The following is a 26,196-nucleotide window of genomic DNA, read 5'->3' on the forward strand; positions in this document are numbered from 1 at the left end:
CTAAAGCATCTGTCACGTTGTAGCCCCAATTCAGCAAGGAACTCCAAACATCTGTGTAACTTCCAGCACCACTGACTCTATGACCGCCTTGGTGGCTTGCAGACACCAGGAGTGGCTCTCAACAGGCGCATCCTGCTAATGGTAGATAATAGAATGCTTGAAAAATGTTGCAAATCCACAACACAGGCCATGTAAGACTCACTATGATTCATGAACCTTTTGAGTAACCCAAGTTCAGTTTCAAGCAAACATATTTATAATTTTGGGCTGAAACAGTGCAAATATCACTGTTTGACATAAAACCATGGGATTGATTTGGATTGAATTTCCCTTTGAGGTTTAGGTATAGTTGAATACCAAACTCAGTGAGCTTGGGAGCGGGAATCATACGAGAACCAAAACCAGTAGAAAAGTCATGCAATGAATTCCTCTGGAACTACTGTGACAAAACATACTCTAGTACTGCTAAGACTGATCATTCTCTGGATCCAGGTTTGGACACTCTTTCTAATAGAGCAGTGCAAATCTGAGCATTTCTAGAGTATTTCTTTTTTAACTCTCTGACATCCATTAGCATTACCAGATCCACAGACGACAGAATTTCATATGTAAGAAATATCTTCAGTACTGCGCTTTTTCAGATAAACCTGGGTCACGCACTTTATAATAGGAGTACTTGTGGCACCTTAGAGACTAACAAATTTATTAGAGCATAAGCTTTCGTGAGCTACAGCTCATCGATGAAGTGAGCTGTAGCTCACGAAAGCTTATCGATGAAGTGAGCTGTAGCTCACGAAAGCTTATCGATGAAGTGAGCTGTAGCTCACGAAAGCTTATGCGCTAATAAAGCCATTCTATGCATCCGATGAAGTGAGCTGTAGCTCACAAAAGCTTATGCTCTAATAAATTGGTTAGTCTCTAAGGTGCCACAAATACTCCTGTTCTTTTTGCGGATACAGACTAACACAGCTGCTACTCTGAAACCTAGCACTTTATAATCAGTATCTAATAAAGTTATTCCATATTTGAGGCTACATTCAGCTCTAGGCAAAAGTGACTTCAACACAAGTAAATTGTAAAATGTAAATTGCATCTGCTTGCACTAGGATTTTTTGGAAGAGATTTCTAAAATTTGGGGACTAGATTCTTAGCTGCTGTAAATCATTGAAATGCCACTGAAGTATAGTTATACTGACTTATGACAGCCAACGATCTGGACAATCAGCTGTAGATTAAACTTTGGTTGGATAAAAAGAGACAGGATAGAAATGGAAAAGACTCGCTTTGTGAAGAAAAGAAACCCCCAGTATCTGAGTAGTAATGGTGAACAGACTTTGGCTGATCACCAGTTGAGTCTGCTTGTTTTTCCATGTTAGTCTCAGCACAATTTCCACTTCCAAAAGGAGACAAGCTTACTTGGTTGAAAAACACTTGTGACAGATATCACTGGCAGTGGTTCTTATCGCCTCAGCTGTCAATGGAAAATCTGGGCAGCAGTGCTCTCTAACCATTCCTGTTGCTCTCTAACCTTTCCTGCAACACTGATTCTGAGTAGTAGAGGGTAGACAGATCATGTTGGCTGTGAGTAAACTTGAATTTAGCTGATCTGAATGCAAGCTTAAACTGCAAATAAGGGTGTGACAGGCTATGTGCTGGAGACACTGTTTTCAGGCTAGTTGAGAAGCGGGAAAAGCTTGACAGACAGATAAGGTGATTACATAAGTGATTGGTCCTTACATGTCTGGACATTGTAAAGATCCAATTATATTCAGTTAAGTATAGATGTTAGTAGCTAGGGAAAATGTATATAAACTGCGTGATGTAATTTGGAATTGTGGGATCACCTAACCCTCCTGCATCTTGACCTGGCCAGCATGGGCTCAGAGCTGTTACATGCCTAATAAAATGACCTGACTGATGAGCTGGAGTTGAACTGAGGTGTGTTTTTTCAAATACCAGAGAACTGGATGAAGTTCTCCCAGAACGGATAAGGTGCTCTGGATAAGCAAAGTGGAAAAGATCTCTGCAGGAATCCCAACACTGGGTACGCTCTGAATTGAAAAGTCAAAGGGTCTGATCCTAGATGGTGCTGAGTGACCCTCACTGCCCCAGAAGTCAGTTGATATAATTTATTATATAGGTCAAATCCAGAAGTTCCTATTCAATCTCAAACCCATAGTGAGTGATTGGTCCCCATCCTGAGGAATGTAACATCTAAACAGGTCTGGCACACAAAGAATGGTAGGGGAAATAGAGGCAAAGAGAAGTGAAGTGATTTGCCCAGGGTCACAGAGCTGGTCAGTACTATTTCCACAGGCCATATTGCCACTGACTCCTGTCCAGCACTAGTATCAAGATGTAAGACATTCTTCATTCATGACAGGAGCTTTTCACTTTTCTGGATTCAAGATTCATGCATCATACTTCTAGCAATGTTTGGCTTATCAGGCTGGAAATTCTGGTATTTGCCTTAATATTTATGTGCATCCAGAAATAAGTATGATAGGAAACAATTCACAGGAACCTCTTCAAATCGAAGTCACAATTCACTTGTCAGTCTTGTTCATGTAATCTTTTACATATTACCTGTGGATAATAAACATACATGAAAAGTGCTTAGCAACTGTACAATGAAGCCATTTCTCAGTCATTTTTTCTCCTTACTGTTGTGAATTAAACACAAATGCATGTGGTCACTTGCACAACATTCTTCATATATTACAACTGTTTATAGTTACCAGCTGTAGTGCTGTTCACTTTTCTGGTCAATATACTGAAAGTAAGCTGACACTTAACATTCAACGCGAGAAGAAACCTTGTTGTGATAAAACGGTGTCCTGTGAAGGTTATATCTGTCATTTATCTTACATAATTCCTGATGGCAAGGAATATTATTTTTAATTTGAATTCACCAAGGCCATTTCTGTTGGCTAATTTCAGTTAAGAACTTAATGTTTTATAACCTTGGTATTCTTGATGGGTTCCTGAACTGATGCAAGCTGGTATAACTCCAGGGCCAGCCTTAGGCATACGCGGCTGTGTAGGGCACCCAAAAATTTGGGCACCATTCCCCTCGCTGGCCGCAGCTGGAATCCTCTCTTCTCCGGCCCCTCCCCTGCACTGGGCCAGCGGGCTTCTCCCCAACCCCAACCCCTCACTTGCTCGCTCCTCAATCAGCCGGCTGAGGGCTCCTGCCTCCGGCCCTGTCGCCCCAGCCCCGGGGAGCCCAGAGTGGCGTGGCCAGTCACTGATGGCTCAGCAGTCCAGCCCACCGCTGCCTGGAGTGGAGTCCCTCCCTGGACCATGCCTGCCTGCACTGGTCGGTCTCCGGTGGGGGACGGGACGGGGCCAGGACAGGAGGAACGAAACTTCCACGTGAGTCAGCGTGGGGGGGAGCCAGGCCAAGCCGAGCGGCGGGGGGAGGGAGGGACTTAAAGTGCCAGTGCGCTCACTTCATCCATTTGAAGTGAGCTGTAGCTCACGAAAGCTTATGCTCAAATAAATTGGTTCGTCTCTAAGGTGCCACAAGTCTTCCTGTTCTTTTTGCGGATGCAGACTAGCACGGCTGCTACTCTGAAACCTGTCAGTGCGCTCACTGTCTCTCACACTTCCCTAAACGCGCACACACACACAGACTGGCTCTCACACCCACATGCATTCTGCCTCTCACGAGTCACAGTCCCCCAACACAGGGCCACACACACACGCAGAGTCTCACGCTCTGTCACACAGACCCCCAACACGTTGTCACACATACTGGCTCTCTCTTTGTCTCTCTCACATGCACTCTCTCTCTCTCTCCCACACACACACACACACACACACACACACATGTATTATTGTTGTTGTGACTACTGCTTGGTACTTCCTGTCAAAATGCTCCTGGTGAGCCAGGAGTGGCGAGGGGCTGCAGGAGGGCCGTGGGCTCTGGCAAGATACAGCCCCCATGTGACAAAGCGAAGCCTGCCTTGAGCCACTGCTGGTGTGTGTCAGCAATGGGGGTGGGTTCTGGGGGTCCCCGGGTGGGGGTAGTGGCTGTATCCCCTCGACACACTGGGGTCAGCGGCGCCAGCTGGGGACCATCGTCAGTGGAGCACAGGGGCACCAGTTTAATAATACTGCGTAGGGCCCCATAAACAGTGCTGGGTTTACAATGGCACCATAGAGCCAGGTCCATGTTCAGAACGGGCCCCAGCCTGCTCTGCTTGTACTGTGCCCTAAGACCCCTCCAGCCCCTGGGTCTGGGGGAGCTCTGGCCATAGGGAATCGAGGGGTGGGGATTCAGGTGTTGGGTGGGGGGGAGGTGCTGTGTGGCGTGGCATGGGCCCACCCCCGAGTGGAAGGGGCATGCTGGCAGCACAGAGCCGGGCTGGCTATTGTGTGTCTGGCAACTGCTGGTTTGTAAATAGTGCCCTCGCACTGGGCTGGGCGGAGCGGGGCCACCCCTGCCATACCAAGCCCAATTGCCCCTGCTCCGGGGGTCGACCCCCATGCGCCATGCTCCATTGCCCCTATGGGGGGCCCACAAATATGTTTGGCTCCAGGCCCACAAAAGGTTAATCCAGCCCTGCCCATAAATCCTAAGGACAGGTTGAAGTCAATGGAGCTATGTTGATTTACACCTTTTTTTCCTTTCAACACTTTCAGTACAGTACTTAGTTGAATATTATTCTGATTTGAATAATCAATCTATGCTTTATAGTGATACGTGTGGGGTTTTTTTGTTTTGTTTTGTCCTTCCCAAGGCTGTGTGAGATGTCTATTGATTTTATGCAACTCTGAAGTTGATGGGAGTTTTGCTTTTGAGATCACTGGGCACAGGACTGGTTCCATCATTATCCTAAAGAGTCTTACTGTTAAATCAGCATTGGCAGGGAGAAAGGGTGGAAGATGTAGCAGGGCTTTCTCCTTGTCTCTGACTTCTGTGGTTCTCTGTCACCATGTTGATGGATACATCTGCTCTCTTATAGTGTATCTGTTATGATACTAATTACGTATCTTGCTAAGCATTTTCTGTATGTGTGAGATCAGGGCCAAATTCTGCATTCAATCCACCATGCCAGCCCGATTAACTGGATTTTGTGGCAGTTCAGGAGTGACCATGGTGCAGAGTACTAGCAGAATTGTTTGTTACCCACTGCTGTAACCTATAGCATGTACCTATAATCTGTAGTAGCTTCCACAATCCTGAATGTACACAGAGTGAGAGAGTCCCTGCCCCAGAGAGTTTACCATCTAAATGAACAAGACAGTCCAATGGGGTGGGAGAAATTAAGTTTAATCACATTTTACAGAAAAGGCACAACAAGATTAAGTGTCTTGGCCAAGAGCACATAGAATAACTGTGGCATAATTGAGAATTAAACCCAGATTTAACAAATCTCAGTCAAGTGTGTAAACAACAAGATCCTACCATGTCCCCCCAAAATACAGAAATCTGTGTGGTCAGTCTTTGAGTCTGGGCTTCACATTTTCAGTAACATTTTACGAATCCAGATTTTTTCCTTTATAATCTCTAAATTTTCTCAGACTATATGAGAAGTTGAGGCTTAATGAGACTGTGACTGTTAACCTTTCTCCCCTGTTTTTTTTTAAAGTAATAACCCAGTGATGGGTAATTCTGGTGAAATTGTGGCTGGAATTTTGAAAAGCTTTTAATGAAAATTGGCCATTGGACAAACAGTTGGTGGCTGTAATTATTAAAGGGAAAAAGGCTAAAAATACATGTAGGGAGTGCAGCAGAGTGCTTCCCACATTCTAAAATATAGGATAATGATAGACACTTCCTGGAGGGCAAATCAGCTATACTGCAGCAGGTTGAGATATTGGTTTAGTTCACTTAATCTTTCCTCTGTTGCTGTGGAAGAATATCCTTACACCTCAATGGTGCAGAGCTGTTCTCTGTGTTACCATCTCAGTGATTGCCACAGGCTTGTTTCACCTAAATGTTAGCACATTAATCCATCAAAAGTTTACATTCACATAGCTGATTCAAAAAGTGTGCACTGAAGATGTGCAAAGTTGAACTTTGCATGCTGATTAGTCAGGTTGTATATGCACGTTCGGTAAAATGATACAACTGGCTCATTAGATACAGAGATCCTGATTTTCAAAAAAGATATATAGCTGAGCTTGCAAATGTCTGCTTAACTTACTCATGCAGTTACCACAATTGTATTCAGAGAAAAGGTAAGGTGGACATTCAGCTTGCCAACTAGGTGGATAAGTGGTCTTTTACTTGCACAGCTATCTAACCAGAGCATGTAATGGCAGTAATTACATGTACAAGTTAGATACACAATTGTGTGCATAACCCTTTGAAAACTGGATCCTAAGTGCCTGACTGAAAATCAAACAAGAAATGGAAACTGTCAATGGAAACCGGAAACTTCATTCTTAACCCCAGCCCCCAGTGACTAGGGCTATGTCTACAATATGGAGATTGTATTGCTGTAGCTATGCTGTCATAACACCATAGTGTAGATGCAGCCTACACTGACGCTAGGGGTTTTTCCATTCCATCCAAATGATGGTAGCTAGGTTGATAAACATCCTTCCATCAACATAGCTTTGTCTATGAGAGAGTTTAATTCAGCATAACTATGTTGCTCAGGTGTATGGATTTTTCACGCCCCCTCCTCCCCGATCAATGCAGTTATGTTGACTTAAATTTTAAGTGTAGACTGGGTCTCGGTCTTTAAACAAAGTGTGTGTGAATGAACCTTCTAGAAATGAGGATAGACATAGAGACTATCACTCACCCGTAAGGTCTCACTTCTGCCACACTTGCATTGAGCATTAATTGGTTTCCCTAGGAGTACCATTTTCTAGAGCTGGAATTTTCTAACCAAATGCTTTCCTCGGAAAATGTCAATTTGTCAAAACTGAAACTGTTCATGAGAGATGGTCGGTTTTGACAAGTCTCCTGATTTGAAAAAAAAAAATTTGTTTTGTTTTTGAATCGAAACAACTTTTTGTTTTGAAATTTTAGTTAACTTCTACTTGGTTGAAAAAAATCAAAACAAAACTTTTAAAAATTCTGAAAATGAAACCTTTCTATTGATCTGATCTCACTTTTTTGGTCAGTCTATGAACACTTTGAAAATTTCAACCTCTCATCCCATATCAGGACAGAAAATAAGGAAAAATCTCAGTCTCATAGGACATGAAAACCATTTCTTGCCAAGTTCCACTATTTTCTTCTGTGGGGGGTTACCCATGGAGTGAGGAGAAGGAACTGGAATCTAGAATGGGTCAAAACACAGGAAAAGGATTTTGTGACACATTTAAAGTATTTAAAAGATTTCTATTCTACAGGTGTTTCAGATTCTAGTGAGCGCCCTTTCCTGGGCCCACGAGGACTGATGAACAGGAATCCAAGCCTCTCTGCTCTGCATCCTGTGGTGTTTCAAGTTTCTGGAGCCTGAACAAAGTCTAGTCACTGCCCCAATCTCGGGGTCCCTAGACACACTCTCAGGGAGCAGACCTTCTATCTGGTACCCCCTCTCTGATTTTTGGAACTTGCTGTTCAGCCACTGAGCTCCTTCAGGTGCAGTGCTGACTCTTCGGACCCGCCGGTACTTGAACGCGGTCTACGCCCAGAACTCCTCCCAAAGGTGAGAAGTTTGTGATTTACAGTTTCTTTCTTAGGGGTATGCAGTAGTTCTGAAGCAGTCCAATGCCCCCCACCCCACCCAGCCCAGTCTAACATCTTTATGCTCTTTTATTTTAATTATGCAAAGCACAGGAGAGCATAGATCATACAAAACAATAAAACGTGCTGAATGCAATGTCTAGCTCACACTTACCTTGGAGAATCGCTTGTGTTCTGTCTGTCAGGCAGCATCCTCCACCTCACTGCCTACTCTGTCCCTGACCAGCCTCCCTTCTCTTAGTATGGTGCAAAATGGCTCTCCATCAATTTCCACGCCCCTCCCCCCACTTCCCTAGGACACCCTTTATAGATTCCTGCTGGGGCCACCTGCTTCATTTTGATCTGCCTTTTGGTAATTTTCTATTATTCCTGCTCCCTTCAGAAAAGAGGAGGAAGTGTCTTCTCCCAGGTAGAGCAAAGCAAGTGTCTCAAGGTGTTTTACTTTGAATAGATGATTAATGAATGATCAGCAGCACTCACCATTGTGTCTGGCCTGGCAGAGACATGACACAACCCTGCTAACCAATAGCAGTGAATAGGGTGACCAGATGTCCCGATTTTATAGGGACAGTCCTGATTTTTGGGTCTTTTTCTTATATAAGCTCCTATTACCCTCCACCCCCTGTCCCGATTTTTCACATTTGCTGTCTGGTCACCCTAGCAGTGAGCCTTCAGCAGCAGCACAGTCTTTGACATGGACTAGCTGCCTGAGTAATTACCCAGGGTTATGGTCAGGCTAGTACAGCCCATGCTGCCACAGCTTCACTGCATCAGTATCTGAGCTAGCTCAGGTATGTCGAGGCGAGGTGCAGTCGCACCCTGCAATTGCAGTATAGGTGCACTGTTGGACAGGAGAGGGGGAAAAGCAGTAATTTTGCAGCCCTTGATTAAGTGTGATGTCACTAGTGAAGCTGGAATAGCAGCCTTATCCCTCAACAATGGTGTCATAAATATAAAGGGAAGGGTAAACCCCTTTGAAATCCCTCCTGGCCAGGGGAAAGCTCCTCTCACCTGTAAAGGGTTAAGAAGCTAAAGGTAACCTCGCTGGCACCTGACCAAAATGACCAATGAGGAGACAAGATACTTTCAAAAGCTGGGAGGAGGGAGAGAAACAAAGGGTCTGTGTGTCTGTCTATATGCTGGTTTCTGCCGGGGATAGACCAGGAATGGAGTCTTAGAACTTTTAGTAAGTAATCTAGCTAGGTATGTGTTAGATTATGATTTCTTTAAATGGCTGAGAAAAGAATTGTGCTGAATAGAATAACTATTTCTGTCTGTGTATCTTTTTTGTAACTTAAGGTTTTGCCTAGAGGGGTTCTCTATGTTTTTGAATCTAATTACCCTGTAAGATATCTACCATCCTGATTTTACAGGGGGGATTTCTTTATTTCTATTTACTTCTATTTTTATTAAAAGTCTTCTTGTAAGAAACTGAATGCTTTTTCATTGTTCTCAGATCCAAGGGTTTGGGTCTGTGGTCACCTATGCAAATTGGTGAGGCTTTTTATCCAACATTTCCCAGGAAAGGGAGGGTGCAAGTGTTGGGAGGCTGTTCATTGTTCTTAAGATCCAAGGGTCTGGGTCTGTAGTCACCTAGGCAAATTGGTGAGGCTTTTTACCAAACCTTGTCCAGGAAGTGGGGTGCAAGGTTTTGGGAAGTATTTTTGGGGGAAAGATGCGTCCAAACAGCTCTTCCCCAGTAACCAGTATTAGTTTGGTGGTGGTAGCGGCCAATCCAAGGACGACGGGTGGAATATTTTGTACCTTGGGGAAGTTTTGACCTAAGCTGTTAAAGATAAGCTTAGGAGGTTTTTCATGCAGGTCCCCACATCTGTACCCTAGAGTTCAGAGTGGGGGAGGAACCTTGACAAATGGTTTCATCATACTCTGTGTTAAAAGACCACTGGGACCACAGTTTAGCCTGGTGCTTTGAGTAGCCTGACCTCCATGCACCCCTAAAACAGGTGTATGTGGGACCAATGTGGAGAACCTTTTTGGGGTAACTGGAAGATGTGGAAGCTCTGAAACTCTGCTGGTTAACTTGCAGTACTATGTAATGGGCTTTGCCCACAGGCTGATCTGCATCCCTAAGGCGTTAGAGTTAGTTACAACACTCATGTATGGCTTTTAGTTTTACTCCGCTTTGCAAGCTGGATTTTAAAACATCTTTAGTGAAGGTAAGGTAGGGTCTGGCACCACCCTGTGGTGTGGCTGAGTATTTCTAGAATTATCTCTGGCAATAATTCTTTTCATCAGCAGACTCACTTTGCTTCAGATACCACTGGATGAGGCCCTCTGCATTAAACTTGGTCAGACCAGGCATGACACACTTTCAACCCATAAAGGCCCAAGATTCTGAATAAAACATGCAGTACGCAGCAGAAAAATGACCTGGGGCCAGATCCTCAGCTGATGTAAATCAATGTAGCTTCATTCACTTCAGTAAAGCTACATTGATTTGCACCAGCTAAGATGTGGTCAGACTTTGTTTACATGAGTAATGCTGCTGCTGGCCAGCTGGGCTTTAATTTACTGCAAGTGAAATCCAGAGATGATTTTGTAGTGTAAAATTCCATTTCCCCCTCTCCCCCCCCCCCCGAATTTTGAGGGAGAATGTTTGTCATCTGTAACATTCTACATCGCCCCAAACTTCATTTTATACTAAATGTCTTTCCACAGATTATCAATACAGATTAATCTCTGGGAGCAAGTAGGTCCACTTCCACTCAAAAATATCCAGTTTTGCAAAACGTACCTAAAATCTTTTAAAGGGCTTTATTTTGAAGTTAATTTAATACAGGAGACCTCAAACTTTTGACTTTTTTATTTCATGAATGTTCATGTACCTCTAAATAGTCTAAAAATGGGGGGCAGGGGGGAATGAAACATGAGGCTAAGAGATGGCCTGGGCAGGTCATTTAGGACTCTATCCTGAAAGATGCTTAGAACTTTTGACTCCTATTAACTTCAATGGCAGTTGAATGTGCTCACCAACTTCATGAATTGTTCTGTGCTTTACACTGGATTGATCCCTTGAGGTCCAATCCAACTCCCAGTGGCTTTAATCAGGACTTTAACATCTCCGTGCCTCAGTTTCTCCAGATGTAAAAATGGGTTGTACATACACCTGGTGAAGTGTGTGTGTGTGGGGGGTGAGGGTGGGGCGCGATGGGGGCATGTCTGCATTGAATTGTGAACTCCGTGCTGGTTGTCTTCCATTTTGAGCACTGTCAGATTACCAGTTTGTGCTGTGTTTGTAAGACCAGCCTGGCCCTGACAATATACACTATATTGGGAGTTTAAACTTATTACTCTGCTAGACACTAAAAATCATGGACTAAACAGACACTGAATTTATGGTTTATTACAACCATCTGTGACGCATTGACCCTCCCCCCCCTTTCAGTACTATGACTGCAGAGGTATTAGCAGGCCACTCTACCTTGAATGTCCCTTACAATATGTGCTAACTTCTTATGCTAGACAACCTGTTCCACCTTGCATTTTGCTGTGACACTGAGAGTACCTTTTCCAGACCTGAAGAAGAGCTCTGTGTCTACAGAATTTGGTCCAATAAAAGATATTACCTCACCTACCTTGTCTATCTTATATACACTACACTGCTATTTTAGCCCAGCAGCGTAAGCCCCACGAACCTGAATCAGTTGATCCAACCTCTAAGGCCTGGTCTACACTAGGTTGAAGGAAGCTGCCTTAAGTCGACCTGTTAATGTATGTGTCTACTGGGTCCTTTACGTCGACCTAAGTCGCCTCTGATGTTGACTTCTGTAACCCACCTCTGCGACAGGCGTGGTGCTTAGTTCAATTTTCATGGGCTGACTGCAAGGTAGTGCAGATGCAGCATAATTTGACTTAATTGGCCTCCAGGTGGTATCCCACAATGCTCATCTGTGACGCTCTGGAGATCATTCTCAACTCTGCTGCACTGCAGCCAGGTACACACGAAATAGCCCCTCCCCTGCTAAAGCCCTGGGAACGTTTGATTTCCCATTTCCTGTTGTATCAGCACTGGGAGCATGCCAACTTGAGCACAGCTGATCATGGAGACTACACACCCCAAATGCACTCCAGCCTGGTCTGTACAGGTGGTGGTGGATCTCATCGCTGTGTGGAGAGAAAGGTCTGTGCAGGCAGAGCTCCGATCCAGCAGAAGAAATGCTGACATCTATGCAAAGATCGCTCGTGGAATAGGGGAGAAGGGCTACACGAGGGACACACAGCAGTGCCGTGTGAAAATAAAAGAACTTTGCCAAGCGTACCAGAAAGAAAAGGAGGTGAACTATCGTTCTGATGCTGAACCCACACGTGCCGGTTTGATAACGAGCCACATGCGATTCTTGGGGGTGACCCTACCAGCACCGCCACAAGCAACGTGGACACCTCATAGATTTGTGAGTCTAGGGACAACAAGGAGGATGATATGGTGGATGAGGAAGAGGAGGAGGAGGAGAATGGGAGACAGGCGAGCAGTGGATCCAATCTCTCCGACAGCCAAGAAATATTTTTAACTCAGGAGCCCTGTGGGTCACAGGACATCATGGTGGCCAACCATGATGCCAGGGAAGGCACCTCTGGTGAGTATACAATTACAATGAAAGTCCAGTTAAACTTTAATGGGCACATATATTTGGTGGTATTGCAAGTTTACTGTGAAGAAAAAGCGAGGTGCTGTGGTTCTCTGCTTACAATAGGCCGCTCCAACTATGCAGAGGGTGGCCCCAGGAAACGACTGTTTATGTGGACTGGGATAGCCCAGGAATCCCCCATGGAGATCTCTAGGAAACTTTCATGGAGCTACTCTGCAATCCTTTGCAGAAGGTTTCTGGGCAGAGCAGTCTTATTTCTTCCACCATGGTAGGACACTTTCCCACGCAACTCCTGAATTAATTCTGCTGGTATCATTGCGGTACACAGCATAGCAGCATAAGGACCGGGTCTATACCCAGATGCTTGCAGCATCTGCTCCCTTTCTACCTCTGTTACCCTCAGGAGACTGATATCACACAGGGTTGCCTAGGGGAAATGGGGGAAGTTCTCTTTAGAAGTGCTCTTACCTGAAAAAAGGGCATGTAGACCCACCCCGCACCCCCACATTCCAGATCGCCAAACCATGTGGCAGATAATGTGCCTTTACTATGCTCGGCATGGGTCAGCAAAGTGGCTGATAGGGAACTGGGGCCCCACATGAGAGATTCCACAATTTGGGAGTGAAAACGTTTCCCCCCGCCCCGTTCGTAAACAGCTCCTGCAGTGCTACGGAGAAGGGCCATTGTTCAACTAGCTACCTCCGCTCTTGACATGAGCCTGCCATAAACTTCATTAAAAGTGTGTGTGTGTGTCGAGGGAGCCTACTCACCATGGCTGGAGCAGCAAAATGGCACAGTGAACAGTTATGGATTCTGATTATGTTACGGCTTGCACCTAGTGTAATAGGTTTTTTTTTTTAATGAAAACAGCCTTGCTATGGAAACATTTTATTCATGTACAATGGCTCCTTTATTTTTTCCCCTGACTGACAGCTGGAAATGTGTCCTTCAGCGTGTCATCAACACCTGAAAGCAGACTTTCGGTGATTAGGAGGAGGAGAAAGAGAACGCAGGAGGACATTTTCACCAAGATAATGAATGCCTCCGGGACAGCTGACGCCGAGCTGAGATCATGGAGGATTTCACTGTCCAAGAAGTTAGACGTGGACATGGAGAGCAGGAAAGCTTCCAATGAGCGAAAGTGTGCGGCGCAGGACGAGATGTTTGGATTATGAGGGACCAAGCAGACATGTTGAGGCATCTGGTTGAAGTGCAGGAACAGAAGCAGGAGGGTAGAGTCCCTCTGCAGACCCTGGTGGACCGCCAGCCAGCATTGCCTGGCGCAGAATCACCCTCCCACAAGCATTCCATGAGGCGTGGGCAAAAAGTCCATTATCCCTTGCACTTAACTCAGGGCTGGTGTGGGAGGAGAGGGTACAAGGAACAGAAGGTGCCCATTCGCAGACCTTTGATGGTCTGGAATGCAGTGTTATGTCACACAGCTGAAAATGTTTCTCCCGTTCCAACTTTACAACCCCTTTTCCCCAAGGTTACCTTTTTTTTTTCCTGTTCTCCCTCTTTACTTATGTTTGTTAAATAAAGTAAATGGATTTGAGAAATAAATGTTCTTTATTAACTAGAAGCAGTGGGCTTGGGTGGAGGGTTGGCTTTACAGGGACAGTGATACAAGCCAGGTGAAGGTTTGGGAAAGCACAATGCAGACAAGCAGCTAACATTACTGTGACTCCTTATTGATACGGCTTTTCAAAGCCTTGCGGATACGCAGGTGCCCCTTGCTGCACTCTTTTTATTGCCCTGTCTGGCTGCTCAAAAATGGCTGCCATGCGATCTGCTTCAACTGCCCGGAACTGGCAGAAAATTTCAACTGGCGGAACTTTCAACTGGTTCAACTGGCGGAAAATTTCCCCCCTTTTTTTCAGAGATATTATGGAGCACACAGCAGGCAGCTATAACTGTGGGGTTGTTCTCCTCACTATGTCCAACCTTGTTAGTAGACTTCTCCAACACCCTTTCAAATGACCAAAGGTACATTCAACCAACATTCTTCACTTCCAGAGCCTATAGTTGAACCGTTCCTTACTGCTGTCCAGATGGCCAGTGTATGGCTTCATGAGCCATGGGAGCAAGGGGTAGGCTGGGTCCCCCAGGATAACTATAGGCATCTCAACGTCGTCAGTGTTAATTTTGTGTTCTGGAAAGAAAGTCCCAGATGGCAGCTTTTTGAACAGACCTAAAGATACGCGCATCATGAACCTTTCTCAACCATCCTATGCTGATGTCAGTGAAACGCCCCCTGTGATCCACCAGCACCTGCAACACCATTGAAAAGTATCCCTTTTGGTTTATGTACTCTTTGGCAAGGTGGTTTGGTGCCAAGATGGGGATATGTGTGACATCTATCGCCATAATTAGGGAACCCCATCACGGCAAAACCATCCACTATGTCCTGCACGTTTCCCAGACTCACTACCCTTCATAGCAGAAGTTGATTAAGGGCCCTGTACACTTGGAGCACAGCAGCTCCTTCGGTTGATTTACCTTTTCCAAATTGATTCCCCACTGACCGGTAACTGTCTGGCATTGAAAGCTTTCAAATACCGATCGCCACTTACTTCTCCACTGTCAGAGCAGCTCTCCTTTTTGTGTTGCTGAACTGCAGGGCAGGAGAAAGCCCTGAACAAAGTTCCTAGAAGGTGGCCTGCCGTATTCAAAAGTTCTGCAGCCACTGCTCGTCATCCCATACCTGCAAAATGATGCAGTCCTACCAGTCAGTGCTTGTTTCACAGGACCAGTAACAGCGCTCTACGGAGTGCAGCTGCTCTGTGAATTGTTTTTTTCAATGGCTTGCAACAGGGCTGTTTGCAGGAAATCGGTATGTTCCGTGTGGCAGGCCCTACTTTGGCTCTGGAAATACTGCAGGTAGGTGAAGGAGAAGACGCTCACAGCAAGAGTGCACAACTGAGCAGGCTCCATGCTTCTGGGGTTATGGCATACGCGTGGTGGTTTTAAGGTGTGAAAACCACTGGGTTGTTTGCCGTTGATATGAGGGAGGGAGCACAGTGCATCATGGGGTGCCAATGCAATGTTCCCATTCTCCCCTGCAACAACGTTTTGATCCCATGAGGCATTGCACAAACTTCCCAAAACACACTGCGTCAAAGTTGCACTTTGCAATAGCTACCCACGATGCACTGCTTTGTGCATCAATGCAGGCGCTGCTAGTGAGGATGCACTCCATCAAAACAATGAGCATGGTGTGGCCATGCACGATCGACTTCGTTAATTTGGGGGCTTGAGGTTGTATGAGATAAAGTTGACTTAATTTCATAGTGTAGACAAGCCTAAAGGCTTGCTGGCATGATGCATGGTGGGTTTTTCCACCTCCCCTCACCATGTAGATGTACCATTAGTGACCTAGTTTTGCCCAGACCTGGTTGGCTTAGGAGCACTTGGGATCCAGCATTTGGCTCCACTCACCACAGACTGGTGTCTGTCCAGTGTGGGTCTGGGCTCAGTCGTGACACACCTGCACAGGCTTATTTTGCGGCTCAATTCATTAATGTTTGTAAAATACACTGGGTTCCCCAATAGAATGGAAATTACACTAGATGTACAAAGAGATGTTAATTTTAGACACATAGGTGGATTCCTTCTCTACTTGACAGTAACAATGAGCCACTATCAAAGGCAGGAAACTGGGAAATATTTTTGTTTTGCAGACTTTAATGACTAAATAGCATTATTATGCATTACCAAGTCAAAAAGGGATAACTAATAGTCCCACTGCTAATTATTGATTTGCTTTATTTATACCAAATGCAAGTATATTTGGCAGAAAGTAGAAGAATAGCGTAGAAGAGATGAACATTTCGTATTTACAAAATAAGCCATAAATAAAAAAATTTACCTGCTTTCAAATTGTAATGAATAGACATCACATGTGCTTACTACACTATCTCCCTATTTTCTCTTATAACTCTGGCCCATTGCCCTTATGATCCATCTTCTCTTAGCTTTTAATTTTTGGGGTTATTCTAGCTTTAAGAATCTGGCATGTATACATAAACACTGAGGCTTTGTCTTCACTGTACAATTAAATCCTTTAAAATTAACCTAGGTTGAGTAAGAGTGGCCATACTGAGCTGCATAGGGTGACTGGATTATCAGTTGAGGAGTTTTGCTAACTTGATTTGTAGTCTCTCTACCCTCTGATGGGCCAGTATCACTCAAGTTAACTCTACAGTGAAGACAAACCCATAGAGGTAATATCAATTATTACCTATGACTATTGGTAATGACTATTATCAAATAGTAAAAATTGCAGAGCCATTTTGTATAAAATCAATATATCCATAGATTCCAATGCCAGAAGGGACCACTGATCATCTAGTCCAGGGGTGGGCAAACTACGGCCCGTAGGCCGGATCTGGCCCACCAGCTGTTTTAATCTGGCTAATGGCCTTAACCCCACAATGGGAGCTGCAGGGGTGGCGCCTGCAGATGTGGCAGCGTGCAGAGCCGCCTGGCCGTGCCTCCACATAGGAGCCGTAGAACGGACATGCCGCTGTTTTTGGGAGTCACTTGAGGTAAGCGCCTCCTGGAGCCTGCACCCCTGAGCTGCCCTCCATGCCCCAACCCCCTACCCCAGCCCTGATCCCCCTCCTACCCTCTGAACCCCTCAATCCCAGTCCCAAGTGCCCTCCTGCACCCCAGACCCCTCATCCCCAGCCCCACCCCAGAGACCGCACCCCCAGCCAGAGCCTGCACCCCTTCCTGCACCCCAACTTCCTGTCCCAGCCCTGATTCACCCTACTGCTCTCTGAACCTCTCGGTCCCAGCCCAGAGCACCCTCCTACACCCCAAACTCCTCATCCCCAACCCCACCCCAAAGCCCTTACCCCCCCCCCCGCACCCCAGTCCCCCCCCCCAGCCCACGGCCCCCTCCCACACCCTGAACTCCTCATTTATGGCCCCATCCTGGAGCCCATAACCCCAATTTGTGTGAGCATTCACGGCCCAGCATACAATTTTTATTCCCAGATGTGGCCCTCGGGCTAAAATGTTTGCCCACCCTGATCTAGTCTGACCTCCTGGTTAAAACAGGCCAGAAAACTTCCCCAGAATAATTGCTAAAGCAGATCTTTAAGAAAACATACAATCTTGATTTTAAAATCACCAGTGATGTAGAATGCCTCTTGGTAAATTATTCCAATGGTTAATTACTCTCAGTGTTAAAAACTTTGTCTTATTTTTAGTCTGAATTTGTTTAGCTTCAACTTCCAGCCATTGGATCATGTTATACCTTTCTCTGCTAGTGTGAAGATCCCATTATTAAATATTTGTTCCCAATGTAGTTACTTCACTGTAATCAAGTCACCCCTTAACCTTCTCTTTATAAAGCTAAATAGATAGAACTCCTTTAGTCTATCATTCTAAGGCAGGTTTTCCAATCCTTTTAAACATTCTTGTGGCTCCTCTCTGAACCCTTTCCAGTTTATCAATATCCTTCTTGAATTGTGGACCCCAGAACTGGACACAGTATTCCAGGAGCTGTTGCACCAGTGCTAAAAACAGAGGTAATATAACCTCTCTACTCCTGTTTGCGGTTCCCCTGTTTATGCATCCAAGGATCATATTAGTCCTTTAGGCCCGAGAGCTCATGTTCAGTTGATGATCCACCACAATCCCCACATCTTTTGCAGAGCCACTGCTTCCCAGGATAGAGTCCTGCATATTGTAAGGAGGGCGTACATTCTGTTCCTAGATGTGTAAGTTTACATTTAGTCACACTAAAACACATATTGTTTGCTTGCACCGAGCTTGCCAGATCACTCTGCATCAGTGACCTGTCCTCTTCTTTATTTATCATGCACCTTTGACCTTCACACTTGCCTTCTGCCAACTAAGGTTTGGCCCTGGAACTTCCTGTAAAACCCCATCCACCATTTAATAAAAATCCAGCTCTCACAATGTTAAAGTTTGCTATTCCATGACTGCAGATACACTGTGACAGGAAAGATTGAAAACTCCCATTCACTTCAATGAGCTTTGGATCAGGTCCTGATCTAACGATAACTAGGTGGCTGAACATAACAAAAAGGAATTTTTGTATTTAAAGACACTGTTTATAATTTCTGTTTTAAAAAGAGAGGCTGAGCATAGAAATAACCAAGGATGACTGTAATGGGGTGACATTCCTCTTTAATGGCCAGGAACCTGGGGCTAGGTCCTATTCAGTTGGCCCTGCCTGTACCATAATTAGCTTCTGCCCTGCCTATGCCATAATTGGCTGCATAATTAGGAGGCAGGATTAACTGGGGTGAAGTAACAGCCCAATAAACACGCGGCCCTCATACAAGGGCAAAGTACTGTTTGGAGGAGGAGGAACCACAGGGAGTCAACTGGGCTGCTATGGAAGGTCCTGAAGTAGGGCCTGGAAGAAGCAGGGGACTCCAGGGAAGCAGTCTGGGAGTCAGGGCTCTAACCTAGAGCAGAAAAGACTGAAAGGTAGCACAGAAGGGGCTGGGAATGGAGCCCCAAGGTGGGTTGAAGAGGAGCCCAAGCAGGATGGAAGACATTTTTTATATGCTTGGACTTTTGTTACCCTCGAAAGGGGTTGAACTCTGAGACTGACCTAGCTAGAGGTCTGAGCCTCTACATGACTCCCTGAGAGCGATGGCAGCCCTTGGTGAGGCGAAATGGAGAAAGGGAACTCCTCCAGTGCCACGCGTGGCCAGACAGAGGTGCTATGGGGCCTGTGACAATGATGTATGTATGATACCTATCTTTTAGTTAACTGTACATGCTCCTAAGGCTCTCTTATGTAGGGTGCTACATGCTGTTTGTGAATTTTGTACTGAATAGTTTTGTCCACTAGATGTCCCTATTGACCTGCTATACTTGTGTGTATCAAACTGATGGATCAGTCAGAAGTTTGTATTTTGAATAAACTCAGACTTTTTTCCTTCTTTGTATGTGATGGACAAGGGACCCTCCAATATCTAATCTGTTCATAAATATTTTTCTTAATTAAAATCAGGAGCAAAATCAGGTCAAATAGAGGCATCTGAATCTTTCAGTCCTATGCCTGGGGTGTTCACTGTTTAAAAAAAAGGGGGGCTGGAGGAGGACCTCGTTTAATACCTCTGGGTAGATTTTCATAACTTCCCAAACTAGTTGAAGCTGTTGTTATATATAGGCAGATAAGGGCAAAAATGTAACATGTTAAGGAATTAAAGCGACAAAATGGCCCTCTCAGTCCACAATGCCTTTTAGCTTTGCTGCCTAGTGAAATTTTTTTGCATATGTTTAAGATTATAGTGGTTGTCCCATAATATGTGATTTTTATTTCATTGCATTTTCCTTTCAAATGCACAGTGTTTGGGTTTTAATGGTCCGTGATTTTGTGCTGCACCAAACTTCTTGTTCTATACCCAAAGTTCAGAAGACTTCTGTCTTACTCTGAGATCCACTGTTTCCTTGTGACTAAAATTTCCTGAGTGGATGCGGAAGGGCTTGAAGATACAAAAAACCCCAAAACAAAACAAATACCTGATGTTGACTATAGCAAGACTATAACAGGGTTAAAAAAAGAACTAGATAAATTCATGGAGGATAGGTCCATCAATGGCTATTAGCCAGAATGGGCAGGGATGATGTCCCTAGACTCTGTTTGCCAGAAGCTGGGAATGGGCGACAGGGGATGGATCACTTGATGATTACCTGTTCTGTTCATTCCCTCTGGGGCACTGTCACTGGCCACTGTCGGAAGACAGGATACTGGGCTAGATCAGGGGCAGGCAAACATTTTGGCCCTAGGGCCACATCTGGGAATAGAAATTGTATGGTGGGCCATGAATGCTCACAAAATTGGGGTTGGGGTGTGGGAGGAGGTGAGGGCTCTGGTTGGGGGTGTGGGCTCCAGGAGGGCCAGAAATGAGGAGTTCAGGGTGTGGGAGGGTGCTCTGGGCTGGGTGGGGGAGTGGGATGCGGGGGTGAGGTCTCTGGGGATGAGGGCTGGGGATGAGGAGTTTGGGGTGTAGGAGAGTGCTCTGGGCTGGGACAGAGGGGTTCAGAGGACAGTAGACGGATCAAGGCTGGGGCAGGAAGTTGGGGTGTGGGAAGGGGTGCAGGCTTTGGCTGGGGCTGGGGGTGCGGGCTCTGGGGTGGGGCTGGGGATGAGGGGTTTGAGTGTAGGACGGTGCTCTGGGCTGGGACCGAGGGGTTCAGAGGGCGGGAGGGGGATCAGGGCTGGGGTAGGGGGTTGGGGCACAGTGGGAAGCTCAGGGGTGCAGGCTCCAGGCGGCACTTACCTTAAGCGACTCCCGAAAGCAGTGGTATGTCCCTTCTCTGGCTCCTACATGGAGGTATGGCCAGGTGGCTCTGCACACTGCCACGTCCTCAGGCGCCACCCCCGCAGCTCCCGTTGGCTGCGGTTCCTGGCCAATGGGAGCTGTGGGGGTGGCGCTTGGGGTAGAGGCAGCGTGTAGAGTGGAGCCCCCTGGCTGCCCCTATGTGTAGGAGCCAGAGAGGGGCCAGGCCGCTGTTTCCGAGAATCACGTGGAGCGGCCCCCGACCCTGCTCCTCAAATGGAGTGCCGGAGTGGGGCAAGCCCTATACTCCACTCCCCAGCAGGAGCTTGAGGGCCAGATTAAAATGGCTGGCGGGCCGGATCCAACCCACTCGCTGTAGTTTGCCCACCCCTGGGCTAGATGGACCTTTAGTCTGACCCAATATGGCTATTCTTATGTTCTTACCTTCTCCCCACACCCTCCAAACAAACAAATAAACAAAAAAACAAACAAACAAAAACCCCAAACCCCAGGGCTGACAAAGGAGAAGGAAGTGGCTGAATTACTTTGTTTCCTATTCATTTGTGAATGCAGGCCTTGAATGTTACCTCCACAAGTGAGCCAAGCCGTGCCACCAACTCTACTGAAATATTTACTGGCTCTGAAACCAAACCTATAAGTGGTGTGTACCTCCTAGCATGTACTGAGCACCTTCTTCCCAGTGGGCCCATCCCTGTCAGATATTGAGTGATCATATTGTTTGCATAGCAATAGTACTTGCGCCCCCTGTTAGGGACCAGGAAGTCACTGTAAAAGCACAGAACAAAAAGACAGTCCCTGCCTCAAAGAGACTGCAATCTAAATATAAGACAAGAGACAACTTGTGGCTGTAGACAGCATTCTCACTGCCTTTACTGGGAGTTGAAAGCTGCTCATCATCTCACTGTCCCAGACATTCTGTGTGGAGATAGCAGACAACTTCTTTGTGCTGCTTCTGTAGCCCTGAGAGGGGCCAGTGACTAAGTGGTGTCACCTGGTGCAATGAAGCATCATCACGATGTGAGATAATAATATTAAGTAAAAATACAAGGGCAAGGGGTTTTTATGAATTGCCTGCTCATTGGGATATGTGGATCCCTCCTTAGGCTAGCAGGAAGAGGAGTAAAAGTAACTCTCCCACCTGAGCAGAGAATGTATGGCTATTGTCTGCTTTCAGTGAGGGGATTACCAGGTGAACCTAGCCATGACGGGAATGTAATCAGTCCTGGTTGGGGGGAAGTACTCTCTGTGGAGGGACTTCAAGAAGAGGAAGCTCAGGTGAGCTGCTCTCCACCTCAGTTTGGACTGTGCTGGGAATCACCCCTCCCCTGAGGAAAGGGCATGCACTACCCATTTGTTTTCATATGGGGCCCGATCTTTGTTGCCTCACTTACATGAGTGGTGCCTTCAAAGTCAATGGAACCTCTTGTGGGGTTAAGCCCATTAGTGGATTCTAGGTTCTGCTGGGAGCTTCTGGCTGCTACCACAATACTAATCATTTTATTGTTATCAAATAGTATTACAGGATAGGATGCATGATAAATGGTGTAATGTAGATAATATAATACCCAGTGAAGTCTGGGTGTGAAGAGCCTTTCTTTGGCTTTATTTACTTGAACTGCAAATCTGTGTAGGTGGCACCCTATGGCCTCCTCTTCCCTCGGTCAGTGACCAACTATGGAGGTGGCCAAGTATTGAGGCAGCCATACTAGTCATGAAAACTGAACTCATCAAGCCACTGTAATATACCTCCCTTGATGTTTTTCATTCCCTGTATGCCCCTCTTCAATCTTTGTATCTAAACTATTAAAATAAAGGAGTTACATATCATTTGTCAGCATTCTCAGCAAAGGGGCTGGGACTGAATGGACCTGCAGGCTGTACGACTGTCACCCCTAGAGATAACTGGTCTTACTCAGCAAAGCTACACTGACCTCAAAGGAGCCACGCAGAATCTGACCTGGGGTGGCTCCAGATTGGGGACTGAGGCCACACAGGCAGGGCAGTGTGTGTGTGGAAGCTTACAGGGCCCAAAGTACACTTGGTCAGTTTATAAAGGACATCAATCTCCCCCACTGCCAAGCTGGCAGCTTTAAAATAGCAACTAAAGATAAAAATTAAAACATGCCAAAAGCTTACAGATTTCGGTGAGTGGAGGTTTGAGTGGGAAGCAAGGTTCTACAGTGCTTAAGCAGCCAACTGAAATACAAAACTGTTTCAGTGTTGTAAGCTTTATTATTATTATTATTATTTTATTTATTTTTTTACTGGTCTCCTTTTATATAAATGTTTCTCAACTTGTCTTCTCATCTTGCCCTGAAGATCCATAACTGCTCTAAATGTATAATTTTCCTCTTTTGATTGTTGCAGTTCAATGCAAAATCTCTGCTTTGGTGGCTGAACTGTACATGTCACTCTTTCACTGTGACACTCTCCTTTCCAATTCTTAATGTCATGGTGCTTCTTATCTATCTTAGTTAGTTCCCTGATGCACCCATTAGCTAAGGCTGAAAAATAGTATTTTCAATTGCAATATATTTCCTTTGGAATACATATGCCACCTCTTCTAATTCTTTCAGGGGAGCTCAGCGAACGTTTCTTTTCTCTCTTTCCCTCAGAAAATTGACCTGCCTTCTTTTCCATTACACTCCATTTCTTCCCAGCTCTTTTTTCTTAGTTTACTATAATTTTGTCTCCCTACATCTTTCTTCCCATTGATAGTCCTGGTACAGTTTCCATTGTACAAGGTTAAAAACAATAATAGTGCACGTAGCATCATTGGGAATTTTGGTCTTCTCTTTTCAGAGGCTGCTGTAAAGAAGAACACACCCAAGGTGCAGGATACACTTATTGAAAAGTTGATGGGGAATTAAAACAAGCAGGAAAGAAAGCTACCACTAGTGTATGACGCTTGTTCCTGGAATTTGTACTAGTGCCATGTATGGTAGGGTTGATAGGTGGTATTGTAATGCAAAGAATAAGTGAGAAAACACAAAGCAAGAACTTCATAAATACACTGCACACCTTGGGCCAGATTCACAAAAGGGACTTACTCATTACAATGCTGGGTGTAACTTAAGTCCCACCTCTCAAAGGAAGTTAGGTTCATAATTGCAGGTCTAACCTGTTCTACTTTGATTGGCATAGAGACTAGAACCTAGCTTCTCTCCATCCCACAGGAGTGTCTCTACCACTGGGCTATACAGTTGCTCAGTCTCTAGCCCCTTGAATTGTTTTATACAAAGTGGAACAGCTTCAAAAGCAGAGGATGAGAGCACTGTCCCAGGATTCCTCCCAGTCCAGTGTTTAGAACACTTACTGAGAAAGCAGAAGACCTGGGTTTGAGTTCTTGTGTCTCTCAAGCAGAGAAGGGAGATTTGAACCCAGGTCTCCCATTGTCATGAACTGAAGGCTCCAAGTGCCATTAGCTCCACTCATGCCCTATATTTATAGTTACTACTACTTGTATTGTCTCAGGGCCTCAACCTGCATAATTGAAATCAAGGGGAGTTTTTTGCCATTGGCTTCAGGCTATTCAGGGGGCTAGGACTGAGATCTTATAACTTTATGCTATGGCTTCCTGCTGTTAGTGCTCCTGTGCTCAGGAAAACAGGACTCTGTACATTGTTTGTAAATAGCAAGTTTTCATCAAAGCGTCAATTTATCCTCTTACAGATATTAACTGCCAGGGTCAAAAAGAGGTAACAATATTTTGTTATTGTATGCAGCACTATGGGTGACGTGCTTTCCAAACACATACAAAGACACTTCTTAGTTTGAGGAGCTCAGAGGCTAAGCCTGGACAGAAATTAGGGAACAACAATAAGCCATTTATACACAACTCAGCTAAGTTTACTGTAGGCAGAATGGCAGAAATGGGTTTTAAGAGGGACTTAACGGTGGATGGAGTAGGGGCCTTGTGGATAAGCCAAGTAGAAAGGCCGTTATTTTGTTAAAGAACAATCTCAACGAAACTGTAGAATCTTTTGAGGGAGGGGGAAGTGATGCAGTATATGATTCTATGATATTGTGTAAAATTTCCCTTTCCTCCGCTTTCACAGAGTCAGCACAATTCCTAAGCATCAGTTAAGTCCAAACTAAGCTGTGTTTAGTGATGCATTGTCCTTGTGGTGACTCTCTGGATTTCACCCATTGTGAAGAGTGGAGGAGTGTTAGGGCCACTTAAGCCGATCTAACTTCTGTCGCTCAGGGGTGTGAAAAAGTCCCCACCCACCATGAGCAACACAAGTTTCACGTTGTCCACACTGGTGCTATGTCGGCAGGAGATGCTCTCTCACCAAGGTAGTTTATGCTTCTTGCTGAGGTGGACTAATTATGCTGACGGCATAGCGTGTCTTCACCGGCTGCGCTACAGCGGTGCAGCTGCACCAATGCAGCTGCGCCCATGTAGCATTGTAGTGTAGACTTCCTACAGAATCAATTTGCCCCATCGACCTGTCATCCCTACAGTCAGCCACTGCACTCTGAACTCCAAACGTGGTGTTGTCCTGCATGGAGGTGCAAGTCCCACCTCTTCATGAAGCTCTTGCTCATAAGCGAGATTGGAAGAGGAGTTTATTTAAATCAAGAGTGTTCCCATGTGTTTGCTGCAACCCACGATCCTGACATATGTTTGAGTCAATTAACATAAGGCCTTGGGGAAAAAAAAATCACACAAGCAGTTATTAAAGGAAGGTGTAATTATCGACTTCAGATTAATTGAAAATGTTTGCTCTAAAAGTAGCAATTGAGCTCCATTCTGATTAATTGCTTTCTCACATATTATAAACGTTGCAAAAAGTGCTGTTCTGCAGACTGTAGAGGGAACATGTCTAATGATTCCACTGAATTTTTATAAAATAAACCCATAATTGTGCAATACTAAAATGTTCTGCAGTGCCATAATCAGATTATAGCAAAATTCCATGGGATTCCTTCATTCAAAAAGAAAATAGAAATTCTTCAGGAACTGGAAAGATTCTAAAGGGAAATCAGATGTCTAGATATTTAATTTTGATGTACTTTTTGAATTGAATGTATCAAAATGTTCCAACAAATCCCATAAAATTGTGTAAATATATTGTCCAAACTGTCACTTTTTAAAATAATAGCTTTCACCCCATCACTTTGGATATCAGAGCAACATGGGTCAAAAGTGTTTGTGAAGAAAGAAAATCTTTTATTAAACTTTCCACAGAGCAGTGCTTGCCAGAGCTACTGAGTCAACAGCCCGTGTCCAAGTTAATAGCCTTACTAAAACAAGGCCCTATGCTTTGTCTATTCAAATTAGGAAATTTGTTTTTAGCAACATTTATTTGCACCTCAATTATGCTTTTCCTCCAAGGATCTCCAAGTGTTGTACAGCCATCAAGCCTCACTGCAATGAGGAAGGTTTTCGTTATTAGACAGGTTTCAGAGTAGCAGCCGTGTTAGTCTGTATCCGCAAAAAGAAAAGGAGTACTTGTGGCACCTTAGAGACTAACCAATTTATTTGAGCATGAGCTTTCGTGAGCTACAGCTCACTTCATCGGTTGCATCCTTTTCATTATTAGAGTTGCTCAGAAAAATTTTGATGAATCATATTTTGTCAGAAGTTGCCAATTTGTCAAAATTGAAATGTTTACGGAATATGATGTTGATGAAT

The 26,196-nt window shown here is 45.1% G+C and overlaps 1 protein-coding gene across 1 annotated transcript in view; it reads left to right on the forward strand.

The window, feature by feature from the left end:
* Positions 1-26,196, forward strand: part of LOC311529319 (formin-F-like) — a 139,536-nt gene that overhangs the window by 47,593 nt on the left and 65,747 nt on the right. Inside the window, exon 2 of the mRNA XM_084645218.1 lies at positions 7,318-7,616. The gene's annotated coding sequence lies outside the window, so the exon portion shown is untranslated. The remainder of the gene's footprint in view (positions 1-7,317; positions 7,617-26,196) is intronic.

Source organism: Lepidochelys olivacea (genome assembly GCF_965140295.1).
Source record: "Lepidochelys olivacea isolate rLepOli2 genome assembly, chromosome: 13".
NCBI classification, from domain to species: domain Eukaryota; kingdom Metazoa; phylum Chordata; order Testudines; family Cheloniidae; genus Lepidochelys; species Lepidochelys olivacea.